Genomic DNA, 15,164 nt, shown 5'->3' on the forward strand with positions numbered 1-15,164 from the left:
GGTTTTGTATAGAGAGAAATATTGAATGAAAATGATTAAATAATGTTAATATAAGTGAAACATCACAACTGCTAAAAACCAAGTTTCATATTATTCAAAATCCTAATAGAAAGGCATCATAATATCAACAACCCCTAATGAAGCCCCCCACCTCCCTTACCCCGCGCGGGTGCTTTTGTAACTCCTTTAAATTTGCGGCTATGGCTGATTGTTGCTGATATTGGCAGCGCCTAAATTAAGATTTGACTGAGGCTGCCAAAATTGTCAATCGACAATAACAGTATTTTAGACGAAAGTTATCGAACACCGTCAAAATTTCCCCCCTCTGTCAAAAGTAAATCTTCCATCTCTCTTTATTGTAAAGTATAAATTGAAAGCAACCCTAATGTATCCTCTTATTATAATCTACACAAGTGAATGGATGTAGGGGTGCTTTGAATTTAGGGTTTATTTCAAGGTGGATATTTGGGTATAGTCCTTACCGTGGCAACGCCCCTTAAGGTGCGATTCGTCGTATTTTCAAAATGGCTTTTGATAGGTTATTTTAGGTTAAGTTATATTGGGTTAGGTGATTGCCCCTCAAGGTTGGAAAAGGGATAGAAATAGGAGAAAAATTATTATGAAAATACGAAGAAACGCCCCTTAAGGGGCGTTGTCACGTCAGGGACTATACCCGGTTATTTTTTAATCTTGTTTGAGGAAAGTTTGGAAAAAATGTTGTACTTCAACTTTAAGGAAATGTGATTTTCTTGGCTGTTTTTTCAATGATTTCTTCGTTTAACACTTATCGAATTTCAATGTCCAAGCTTACTTTTAATTTGTGACATCAGATAGATTACTGATATTTGCTATGAAGTTTTTCATTCAACACTTTATATCAATGTGTAACCTATCATAATAATTTATTTGTGAAGATTGCTCATTCACAAACAACTTTTAAGTTTAAAGAATATAAAGAGATTATTGTATGAGAGTATTTGATACATCCTCAAATTATAGTTGTACCAACGCACTCTAACTATATAAAATCCTATCTCATTTTTTAATTTATTTGTTTCTACCCTAACATTAAAGAACATGATATAAAAGTATTCAAAAGTTTTAAATTGAAGTAAAGTGTAGTTTTTGATTGATGATTATTCTTACAAATAAACCTTAAGTTTTAAAAGTTATAAAAAAGGATTTTCAATAGTTTTACTACACTTCAATTACTTTAGATTGATTTCGACCTTTTAAATTAATTCAGAAATTTATAACTAATGACTAAAAATTATAGATGAAATTGGAATGCCCAAAAGTTAAACATGTCTTTATTTTATGGATAGGTAGGTATGTTTACCTACATAATTTATTTGATTAAAACTAATTTATTTTGAAACCTTGAAAAATTTTGAACTTAAAAAAAAACTTCTTTCTGTTGTAGAATTTGAAACTATTTTGCAGATAACCTAAAAACATTCCAAATAAAGATTTTCTTTAAACTCTGGAATCTGGATATGAATAAGACAAATTTCAGCAGTCAATCAAATTGATAGCTCCTAACAAAGTGTTTAAGTTTAAGTGTTTAGCTGACTCATTATGTGAATGAAATTTAAAAAAATATCTGCATTTTCGTATTTAAATCTGTACACTTTTAACAAATAATATGGCCGGATTGTTTCTTCACTGTTTTGTGATTGTATCTGTCATATGCATTTTATTTTAATGATTATGTGATTCATAAGAACCAATACTTATTTTATTTTTAATGATTTTCAAGTCCTTTCCAACCCTTGCCTAAAAATCTGTGTAGAGGTTAAAGTCCAATATTACAGCACAATTAGAGCTTATTTAGCATAGTAATTCTGTTGTGACACTTGAAACATTAAAAGTTTATAAAACCCGTCTTTTCTGTTTGCTAACCATCACAGTGATAAAGATAAAGGTCATTGGAAGACAAATTGATATTTCTCTCGATATAAAAAGTACAGGTAATTTCACTTGAACCCAAAAAGGACCAACAACAGATTTTTGGTATCTAATCTAGTTTAGGTTAAATTTAGTATTAGCTAAAAATGCAACACAGGTCTTGTGCCCATCGAGGTCCAGCAGGTTAAGAGCTCTTCGGGGGAAAGATTTATTAATCCGCCAATTACCTATCCCTGTATTCGTGTAACAATGTTTTCCTTTCAAATCCTCGCACTTTCTTAAATTTGCACAAAAATATCTGTTCACACACATTTATAGTCGCATACACATAGTCCCTATACTTGTTTTCAACATTTAAAGGTAGATGTATATATTAACTCTAGTTATAAAAGTAAGTTATACCATAAATGACAAAATTTTATGTTTTGCTACTATTTCAAATTAGTAATTGTTGGGAGGGGGGGGGGGGCGGGGGCGGGGATATCGTTGTCCATAGTCATTCGTAACACAATGACGGACTGAATATCTCAAGAATCTTTATAAAAATAAACAAAAATTTAAACCATTTTTAAGCAGGTTTTTATAATACAGTTTTTGTTATTTTGTGTAAATGTTCGCTCCAGGTACAAAGTTTGTAAATTTGTTGAATGGAATCGTAATGAACCCAAACTCTTTTTACAAAACAAATTTTGTGAAACATGTCCAGTTGATCTAGGGGGCTGTTAAATCAATATTGTACAATGTATAAAGCTCTTATTAAATTTTCAAGACTCTCATTAGAAGAATATGGTCAAATTGCAAGTTATAGATATTTTATGCATGACTATTGTCTACCAAGTCCAGTAATGTCTGTTTTGTTAGAACTGTTATCGGCGCGGATCCGCTTCAAAATTCTGTCATCGATGACCATCAGAAGTGGGGTCTTGTTTTCGCGGAGCCAGAGCGCCGGAGTGCTCCACAAAAAACAACCACTGTTATTTAGTGCATTGTTAGAGCCATAAACATTTGAAATAAATGTATTTTGTTCAAAAGCATGTGCGTTCGAAATATGAAATTTATCCCTTCAAACTCAAACTTTTTAGGAAATGTTTTTTTTTAATAATCTTATGTAACTTTTAAGATAATTAAAGGTGTTACTAGATTTTGGGACATGACTGCCATATCATTCATACTTTAGACCATTTTATACAGTATCCTATGTATATACTGTTTCACAGAAACATCGAATTATGAAATCTCATTTAAAATAAAAGTTTTCTTGTTTCTCTGAAATCAAACTTTATGATATTTTGTACATTTTAGTTATTTTCGAATTACAATAAAATATTCAAAACAGATTTTAAAAACCAAATGTCAATTCAATTTGTCGAATCAGTGTTGGTGTTTTTTTGCCCTTATACTTTTTGTATATTGTGTACATTCTCAAACTACTTGACAACTGTCACTTTTCTTTGAAATGTTAGTAGTTGTAATCAGAAACTATTTTTGTAAAAAATGCCCCAAATAAAATTTTAGAATTAGGTTTTTATTAGAAATGCATCGTACCTTTAAAAGATAAAACTTCGGTTACCTATGTTTTGAAGATATCAATTAACAGAATTGATTTTTGGACTTTAATCACTCAGGAGATGGGAGAGCTGTTTGATTTATGTTTTAAATACCCCTCGCCACCATACAGTTTCAGCTTGTTCTTTGTGTATAAAATAAGTGTTAACTGACTTTAAGTTTTTTTTTTTAAATAGGATATACAGCAAAATATGTAATAACTATAAGGTGTTTATTTTTTAAAATTGGATGTAAATAATTGTTAATTATTTGAATTTTATTTATGTACGAGTATAGATATTTAAATTTAAAAAGTAACATGAGAGTAAATCCTTTTATGGATTACCATATTATTATTACCAGGGATATAGTAATAGTAATATGAGAGCAAATACTTTTATGGATTACTATATCATTATTACCAGGAATATACATAGTAATTGAAAAAATTATTGAATTTATTAACATTTAATTGTAAAGAATTTTACCAATTCTTTTACCCTCTATTATTATAATGTATTATCCACAAATATTTGAATTTGTAATACCTAGGATTTAGTTTCGGACAATAGGAATAAAAATATGTTCTATGAGTTCTATGAATAGTGTATATTACGATTTGTCAATGTTGTTGTCAGTTAAACTATATATCTATCAGTAAGTTTGTCACATAATTATTTATCTTTATGTACATATTTATATCATATTCTAAATGTCTATTCTAACATATTACTACATATTCTAACATGATAACTATCAAATGCCATACAAAAGTCAAAAGAACAGTAATTTTTCATTATAAAATTATGTAATATGGAAACATAGTATATATAGCTGTTAAAAAGGTTTGGGTAGGTAAACTCCTCGTTAAAGATTCTGAAAGGTATTGGGCGTCTGCGTTTGTCAAAACAAGAGCGTTAACAAATATTAAAAACCGGAAAACTGATTACACATCCTTTTACCGTCATTACTTAAATATGTCCAAAGAAATAAAATAATTTTCGCATATATACATCATTTATTTACAGTTCTTTTTTATTTTAAATGTTATTAATGTTTTATAGCTTTTTTACCTTTGAACATAATATTTTCCCTGTTATTCCAAATAACCCGCCAAACACAGAAAATATGAACAGGAAGATCTGTTTATGATATGTCCATTATTCAAAAATACATATTTGCACATAGGATAGATTTATGAAATAGATTGCTAATTCAAACATATGAGGTTATCTGTATATAAAACTGGAAAAAGATTAGTTTTGTCAACAATAAAAGGGTATAAAAACCTATGAACATTTTTTTCTCCTCGATGTAGAGAGTAACTAGGTACAGACTGTATAATAATTCTGTCCTATGTAGAACCTTGTAAATGTTAGACATATTAAATCAATTTGAGTATAAGAAACAGTATTGTGTGTTAGTCGTGAAACACTTTTAAAAATTTCATCATTTCTGGTTTAAAGTCAGATTTAGAGTCCAATATTCTTGTTTTAACTCTTTTGTTTTTTCTATTATTGAGTTGGGAAAATGCATTGAAACTTTTTTAGAAACATTTGTAATCTATTGATTTTATATCTATTATAAAACAAACATGCAGAGAGATGGATTATTCAACAAATATTTATTTTTATTTATTTACATATTTTCCATCCGCAAGTTTACAAACTGTCTCAAAATTTAAAGTGCTAACGTGTCTGATGGTACTGATAGTATATTGTTGTTTGGTTTGCAGACGGTTTCCCTCAAAGTTTCTATTCGAGCACAGAAACCCCTTCCCCGTTACTTTGAAATAAATTAAAAATAAAGGGGGATTGCGAGTTTTTCGTGTATTTGTTTTTACTTTAGGTCAGGATAGTTAAGGTTACATTGGGGGATACTGGGTAGCCTAGCAGGGTTAGCCCCCCTCCCCCCCAAATGTGTTAGGCATAATCAGTGATAAACTTCATTGACTTTTTGTTGGGAATTTAAAAGTAATTGATTCTTTCTAAAATATATAAACATCCTACCCAAGACATATACGAAGCTTCATGCATTGTGCAGTTAGCGAGATCTTTCGATACCCACAAACAGACATATTTACATTCTATCACTTTTATAAAATGATGCCTTTGTGAAAGAAATCTAATTTTATTAGGACAAAATATTTGAAGTGATATTTGTTAATTCTTTTTGGCAGGTTGCTAACAGACAACACTATAACTGTCTAAATAAATCCTAGAATTATATGACTCAATTATTTTGCTCCTCCATAGCAAACCTGGACATTAGAAATATTATAGAAATAGTATTCCTTTCCGTTCTATCATTATGAAAAAAGTATAAACCTTAAAAGACAATTTATTGTTTCTGTGTGAATCAAAGGCCAAAACAATATGTAAACCCATATTTTAGTATGCTCCAAATCTGATTCATTTCTGTTGGATTAAAAATTTAAAACCGGTTCTGAGCCTATCTGAAAAATAATTTATTTTATCATATTATAGAGAATTATTTTTAAAAAATAGAATAAACATTATATAAAATGAACAACAAAAGTGGAATTGTTATTTGAATTTTTCTAACCGATGAAAACTGTCTAGTAAAGATTGAATAAAATAAGTATAAATATTAAAAAGATTTAAGACTTTATATCGTGATTTATTTAATTTAAGTTTAAGATTGAATAGTTTTTATAAACCTGTTATTGACATGTCTAAAACTGATTGGTCTTTTATCTGGCTTATTCCTTGATACTTCATTTTATATTCAATTACATACTTACAATAAATATGTAGAGGGAGAAAATAGAGGTAATACAACTGTAGTCGAATTACTAAAAGTTAGGAGACACAACTTTAAATGTAATGATGTGATGATGCAAAAGTTTTTATGAATAATGTGTAAACTTGTACTCAGTAACTAAATTCATTTAAGATGCGCATCTATCATATATGTAATATTTATGGTAGTACGTCCGATGGTGAGTCACTAAACCTTATTATAACACAGTCCGGGCAGTTTGGGTTTGCCAATACCCCCCTAAAAATCTAGAATAGAAAGGGTTGTCTTCCCTTTTTTCGCCTCTTTAATAGATACACCCCTCTGACAAACCCCTTAGCTCGCCACTGATCTACAGTCTCTGTACGGACGGTAAAATACATTCTGCGTGTATGGAGATTCTCTTTTTTTTAAAAAGATTTAAAGTATATTGATATCATTTGCTGCATTTCAAACTCAACAGTATCCACGTAGCCTAAACTCAACAGTATCCACGTAGCCTAAACTCAACAGTATCCACGTAGCCTAAACTCTACAGTATCCACGTAGCCTAAACTCTACAGTATCCACGTAGCCTAAACTCTACAGTATCCACGTAGCCTAAACTCAACAGTATCCACGTAGCCTAAACTCTACAGTATCCACGTAGCCTAAACTCTACAGTATCCACGTAGCCTAAACTCAACAGTATCTACGTAGCCTAAACTCAACAGTATCCACGTAGCCTAAACTCAACAGTATCTACGTAGCCTAAACTCAACAGTATCCACGTAGCCTAAACTCTACAGCCTTAGTAGGCATAAAAGGGGGGTGTAGTGGTGTTAATTCCCTCTTTAAGATTGATTTTGTAGCTTTCCCCTTTTTAAGAAATACAATTCCTGACAAAACCCTCTGCACGCCACTGCTCTACAGTCTGCATGGCGATTTTCTTTTTTGAAGATTTAAACTACATTAATAGCTTGTTGCTATTATGCTTCCTATGGAAAGCAAACTTCTTGTTTATCCAAAATTTGTATTTCTTACTCTTTAATTATAATTCCTAGACAGAAGTCAAGTAAACAAGGTTGATCATATCCATAACAGCGGAGCACCAGTCAAATAAATTTGAAAAATTTGTTAATATTGACTAAACAACATTCGAGTCTATACTTTTTTTTGTAATATCTTAGCTATAAAATGTTTAAATATATAGGACTATTCAATCATCTAAAAAATATTGTCAAAATATTCGGAACTTTCGATATTAAATATTTGCTACGAATGATATTGTATCTAAATATGTGAGCCTTATTGTTCATGAAATCTTCAATCGAGATTTTAAATCTATAAAACGGACAGGATAAGTACAGCCAGAATGAAGAAAAGTTGCGCGTTTAAAATGTAATATAGTATTACTGTATATAATATCCTTTGGGAAAAAGGAAAAAAAACTGTATGACGAGCATGTTTCATAAATAAATGTAAACTTGTGTAACAAAATGAGATACATCAAGGTTGAGAATATTACAAAGTAACAAAATGTACTAAAAATAACAAATAGGTGATGCATTTTCTACATTTAGGATTTGTCACCTAAAGGTCTTACTTTAAATGTAGGTCTGTTAAAATCGTTCTAGTGATTTAAAACATTCACTAAGGATTCCTGTAGTATTTGGAATTCTTTGTAAGTGTATTTTTAAATCTAAAGTCATCAAACTGTTGCTACTGTTTGTCCGTTATTAAAACCAGGTACTCAGATAAATCTATTAATGCTATTCTAATGAAGAAACTTCAACCATAACTTTTTTTTGATATCTTAATGATAGCGCCAACTTTTACAGGAAAAAAATTAAAGTGTTGCTATCGAGATAAAAAAGAATCTAAATTGTGTGAACCAGTTTTTCCTAAGACGTGATAGCTAAACATCACAACAATAGACAAACAAACTAGAAAAGTATTAATATAATTGATGACAAGGAAGGTAAAATTGTGTAATACAATATGCTATCCTTATAACTAACTATCCATCTATCCAATATATCTATCTATCCATTATCTAAATGATGTCCTTTTATCTCTGCCATCCATTGTGTTTTATGTGCAAAAAGTTAAAACCAAAGAGTCTCTGTGCTGCCAGAAAATTTGAAAAATGATTTCAGCTTCAGCAATCCTGTCTCACTCAACATAGAGTTATCATTGGTAGAGTCAATTTATAATAATTTTTTCCGTTTGCCTCTAATCGTAAATTACCAATCATCCAAGACTAGCAAAGCTTTTTGAAGAACAGAAAAGACAGTTTAGGAACTTGGAACTATGTAAAATAGTCTTTTTGTTTCTTAAATCAACTTTTATTGTTTTACTTTCTTAACTCCCAAAACATAAGAAAAAAACTAGATGGTTAGTCTAAAAATATTATGTCTGCATTGCTCTTAGGATAGTAGAAAACATGAGAGATCTGATAGAAGTATAATCTCAAATTTAACATTCAACATTTTTGCTTGATACAAAAAATACCTAAAGTAAAAATAAATATAGAACAACTTAAAAGCAAACTACCAATGTATTAACTTTATCTTTGGCTTTAAAAAACTACCAAAAGATTATAATATCTAAGGTTTCGTATGTCAAAATATGAAAGGTAACTTATGAGTCTTTCCCCGTCCCTATAAGAATAAGAATAAGAGAGGATTGGGTAAAAGATATGAAAGAGAAATGGGCTGAAGAATATTTAGAAAATTTGTGTAAATCATATACATTAATAGAAATATTCATTAAAGTCATATCTGAGTAGAGAGATGAATAGAACTAAAACATAAATTTTATTTATCTATGTGCAATGGAAAAATTAAAAAGGAAAAAGAGATAGGTAGATATGTATATGGAGGTGAGGGCTTGTCGATTCTCATTCTTATTTTTAAATAGAAAACTTTTTTCTTCTTTATTTTTATGGTGGGGGGGGGGGAGGGTATTTTTTCAAGGGTTAATTTGTCTTGGGATGGTAACCTCCACCAAAGTTATAAATCTCTCCTTGACCTTGGAGAAGCTTAACTGTAAAGGAGCGCCATATGGGTTCAGCGGTGAGCGAGACACACATATAGACATCCTTTTACTGATAAATGTGGATAGTAGATACAGAAGACAGTGACAGTAAGAAGAAAAAAAATGAAATTAATAAAAAAATTTGCTGTCTGTCCGGATAAAGCTTTAAATCTCGCAAACTTTTAGACAGATTTCGCCTTCTTATCGTTGTTTTATGCTTTTTCTTTTAGTGTTAAAACAAGGATGACAACATCCATAAGTAGCGAAGCACAAAATTTCGTGGATGGGACTGACGGTCATTGTTGTTTTCTTCAAACGACGGGAAATTCAATTTTGATATCTTTAACTGAAAAAAATTGAAAATCGATTAATAAACACCAAAGATATGGAGGAAAATGTAAAAAATATAAAAATAGCCAAAAACCTGCAAAAAGGCAGTCTGACCGTCATTGTTGCTTTCTTCAAACGATGGGAAATTTAATTTTGATATCTTTAACTGAAAAAAGTTTGAAAATCGGACCATAAACACCAAAGATATGGGGGAAAATGTAAAAAAATATAAAAATAGCCAAAACCTGCAAAAAGGCAGTCTGACCGTCATTGTTGGTTCTCCAAACGACGGAAAATTTAATTTTGATATATCTAACTGAAAAGATTTTGAAAATCGGACCATAAACACCAAGGATATGAGGAAAATGTGGAAAATAAAAAAAATAGCCTAAAACCTGCTAAAAAGCCGTCCGCCATTGATGTTTTATAGTTAATTGTGCTCCTTAATGATGGGAATGTTGTCAAAAAATTTCAGCTTTCTATCTTTTATAGGAGCTGAGTAAATCCCATTTCCCCCAAAGCGTTACGGACGGACTGACTGACGGACTGACGGACAAAGTGAATTATAGAGTAGCTTCGCTACTAAAAAATTAGGGTGAAGCCACTAAAGTAAAGATATGTTGGTAGTTAGATAGATAGATAAAATAGGAAGAAATGAGAGGGTGAAAGTAAAAGAAAGAGTAAGATTGATGTTGAAATCTGGGTCATAGAAAAAGGTTTTCAACTTTTAGAATATTAAAATGATTATGTTTAAAAAAAAGGGGTTAACTTTTTGAATAAATGATTATGTATTTCCCCATATAAACACAAAGACAAACTTTGGATGATACACCAAGACAACCAGAAGTAAAAAAAAAAACGAGTTTAACAAGAATAAGAATTCATTGGTGTGCACAGGGTCTTATCATGGCACCCAATCATTTAAACTTTCCCCTTAAGCTGAAAATGAGCGGGGTCTATAGGTGTAATACAGACATCAAGGCAGGGGCGTCCAAGCTTTTTATTTTGGGGGGGGTAAAATTTTTTTAAGGGGGGGGTAATTTGGTTTTGGGGGGGGTAAAATGGCGCGCGAAGCGCGCCGCAAATTTTTTTTACCCCCCCCAAAATTTTTACCCCGGGGGTAAAATTTGCTTGGGGGGGGTAATTACCCCCCCTGAATTCTGTTGGCAGGGGTAAAATTTGTTTACCCCCCCCAAATTTACCCCCGGGGTAAAATTTTTGGGGGGGGTAATTTAAATTTTATAAAAAAATTAGTATTAAAAATGCGCGCGAAGCGCGCAAAAATTTTTTTTGTTAAAGATTTTCTATTTTGGGGGGAGTATTTACCCCCCCAAAATGGTTTGGGGGGGGTAAATACCCCCCCCAAAATCGTTGGGGGTGCCTACGGCACCCCCAAGGTAGGGGTAATTTTTTTTTGGGGGGGGTATTGTTCACAAAAATTTGGGGGTGCCTACGGCACCCCCAAAATCGTTTGGGGGTGCCAAATGGCCCATTACCCCCCCCCTTGGACGCCTATGCATCAAGGGTGTAATTTTATTGTCAGGGGAATGCTATTTTTGAACCCCATTGAATTAAATTGGTGTTTCAAATTAATGCCACCTTGACTGTTTTAGAGGGATGTATCAGGGGGGTGTAGACTCTTGACAATTGGAATGTATGCAACCCTCCTTATTTTGCCAGGGTGGTACATGCAACCCCCCTCTGCACGCCTATGGATGATATCATTCATTAGTTGAAGTACAAAATTACGAACACTGAAGGACCAAGCACATTATAGAATAAAACGCACATTGGTTCTGGTATGAGTGGCATAAAAGTAAGTTGAGTTTGGTTATACTTTTATGTACTTCTAAAAGGTACAAATTGTAATAATTACAACGTCTTTAGTTATGACGCGGTTTGGGCGAGATTCACACACACAAATTGTAATAACAAGGATGACAACATTCATAAGAGCGAAGCTCAACAAAGAAGATATTTAGACGAACTAACATTAACGATTAAAGAATAACAAAGCATTAAAAATACAACAATCCCTTTATTCCTTCAAATGAAAATACAGACTTGTTAGTGATTATTATAGAGTTGCTACGCAAGGACGTCTAAGCTTTTTTGAGGTGGGTAAAATGTTGGGTTTCAAATGTTTGAGAGGTTAATCTAATATACTTTTTAAAATTTTGAGGGTTTTGTAACTAGTAGTTTTAAAGTTTGAGTAGGGTAAACATCCCTCTACCCCCCCCCCCCCGTGGACATCTATGTTGCTACACTGTCAAAATTGAACATAATGTACACTATTATACACTATCTAAATGTAGAAAAGCTTTTCTTTAAAAGATATAAAATAAAACATAGGAAAAGCCACAGCTAAAAAAACGCCCATGTATTTATTATACATCCTTACTCCCTACTTCACTTAACCCATGGATAGGGAATAAGAAATCAATAACTGGTTAACAAATGTAAACAAAGTAATAGATTTTGCTCACTATAAATAAATAAAAACATTTTATTCCTTATACAGTTGGGGAGTTGAATCCATTTTTATAGAAGCAGAAATATAATCTATGATTACGGTTTTGACCCTCTAGAAACGTAATCTACCATTCCACTTTCCCCTCTCTTGGTGATGATATCATCAACGCCGATGTAATTTTTGTAATCTACCATTCCAATTTTGCCTCTCTTGGTGATGATAATATCAATGCCGATATGATTTTTGAAATGTACCATTCCACTTTCAAGAGAGGCAAAACTGGAATGGTGGTTTACACTTTTAACATCGGCATAATTGAAATCGTACATAATATTTTTAAATTTTGTTAATCGTAGGAATGTATAAAATACTATTTATAATTAAAAATTTTTAATGTAAAATAAAAATAATAACTAGAATATACCATTACTATTATGTTGATTTAAATAAGGAAATCAATGTTTATGATTATACTGATATGCAAACATAACTGTACCATTCCAGTTTCGCCTCTATTGAAAGTGGATTGGTACATTTCAAAAATCGTATCGGCGTTGAAGATATCATCACCAAGAGAGGAGAAAGTGGAATGGTAGATTACGTTTTTTAGAGGGTCAAAACCAAAATCATAGATTATATTTCTGCTTCTATAAAAATGGATTCAACTCCCCAACTGTTATATTTATAAATTTGAAAAACGCAAGCGTAGCACACATAGAATAAAGTACGTCATATTATGCATGTTACATTTTAGGTTATTTTTGACAGATTGATATTGAAATTAAACTTTAACTTCTAAACAATATTTTGTTTCTTGATAATAAAAGAGGTTTTACACTATAATTGTTAAAATTGTTTCTTTATTTGTTGAGCTTTGTATTTGTCATTTATATTTTAATGTAATTCCATATCTCTGAAATTTCTCTTCTCCCCTATATCACTTGATAGATTACTTTGACTTGCACATTGACAAATATTATTTTCTTAGCACATAAAGTAGGCAAATATTTAGAAGTATCTTTTACGTCATTTTCAACCATATATTTAACCACCTTTCTTGATGTCAATGACAATTAAAACATACTAACTTTTTGTTTTGAAGTGTCTTATATATCTAAAAGTATTCGTATCCCTAATTAACCCTATCTACCATTATAAATTCACCAAAGGATAAGTAAGAAACTTCCCTGAAACGGTAAGACATCCAAGATTAAAGTAAAAAAGGGGGTGGGGGTTGAAAATGGAGTGAAGTAATGTAAAACAAAAGTCAACTGATATTAACTTAAAACCAAGAGATAAATTGTTTTGGTGACAATTTCACCATTTATAAATAAAGACAAGAATAACATTATTCAAAATATTGAGATAAAAATATAAAAAAAGGTTTTGGGCAAATGTTAAACATTTCTTAATATGAAGTAACTCTAAAACAAATATTTAAAATATTCTTATAAAAAATTTACTTTTTACTATAAAATATAAACGTAAGAGAGTAGCTTTATCCCGAAATTGTGTAGTGATCTGTTTATGTGTTGTCATTACTACATAAATATGTGAGAACTTTTTATCTTAAAGTTAAGACAGGTGGCGTGGCGTTAAAGATTACTTCAGAATATTTTCTAAACAAGGATGACAACATCCAACAACAAAAGTCTAAGAAAAAACCAATAATTAAGAAGCGACATTTATAGCCTGGATAGATCACAAAACAAATAGGACAGGTCTACTTATGAGAAGTTTTTGACCTATAGTTTTTTTGCCAATACTTTTTTAGTTTTTTGAAGAACAAAAGAAAAAAAATTGACCTTCAAAGTCTATTGTAACTAGGCTAAAAATTTTAAACATTGTATTAATGTAGACTGTTATTAACAAGAATAGTTAAAAGCCTTGAAAAATTGGATAAACCCTTTAACCCTTATCCGGTTTTTAGTAGCGAAGCTACTCTATAATTCACAATGTCCGTCCGTCTGTCCGTCTGTCCGTCCGTCCGTCTGTCCGTCCGTAATTAATGAATTGGGGGAAACGTGATTTTCTCGGCTCCTATAAAAGATAGAGAGCTGAAATTTTTTGACAACATTCCCATCATTAAGGAGCACAATTAATTATAAAACATCAATGGCGGTCGGACTGCTTTTTAGCAGGTTTTAGGCTATTTTTTATATTTTTCAAATTTTCCCCATATCTTTGGTGTTTATGGTCCGATTTTCAAAATTTTTTCAGTTCAAGATATCAAAATTAAATTTCCCGTCATTTGAAGAAAACAACAATGACGGTCAGACTGCCTTTTTGCAGGTTTTTGGCTATTTTTATATTTTTTACATTTTTCCCCATATCTTTGGTGTTTATGGTCCGATTTTCGAAATTTTTTCAGTTAAAGATATCAAACTTAAATTTCCTATCATTTGAAGAAAACAACAATGACTGTCAGACTGCCTTTTTGCAGGTTTTTGGCTATTTTTGTATTTATCACATTTTTACCCACATCTTTGGTGTTTATAGTCCAATTTTCAAAAATTTTTTAGTTAAAGATATTAACATTTTATTTCTGGTGTTTTAAGAAAAGAACAATGGCGGCCAAACTGCCTTTTAGCAGGTTTTTGGCTATTTTTATATGTTTGACATATTTCCCCATATCTTTGGTATTTTTGGTCCAATTTTAAAACTTTTTTGCATTAACAGTTTCAAATTTTTTCCCTCATTGTTATGTGCATCTAGTATGTAATTTACTTTAACCGTCTTCATCATACAAAATAAAACAAGGTTTTGTGTTTATTTTCTCCAATAAATCTATTCTTGATTTTAATAAATACACTTTAAATCTACTTCTACGTATTCCCATCCACAATTTTTTGTGCTTCGCTACTTATGGATGTTGTCATCCTTGTTTCTATCTCATTTTCTGTGTGTGAAAGATTAAGAGCCCAAACTGCTTGACTTTTTAAGTGTGGGTATGAGACATAACTGAGAGTTGAAATTTTTTTTAATATCTCCATCCTGGCGGGCACAGGATGCCAGCAAACCTGGCAGGGTCATCCAGGTAAAAAGCAAAAATATTTTTTTTTACTTAAACAAAGCATTTTATCTTACCAAAATACTAAAATATCCTCTAGTAGTACATCCTCATATAAAA

This window comes from Acartia tonsa, chromosome 1 (genome assembly GCF_053477335.1).
Source record: "Acartia tonsa isolate MP-2025a chromosome 1, ASM5347733v1, whole genome shotgun sequence".
In the NCBI taxonomy this organism is placed as follows: Eukaryota; Metazoa; Arthropoda; class Copepoda; order Calanoida; family Acartiidae; genus Acartia; species Acartia tonsa.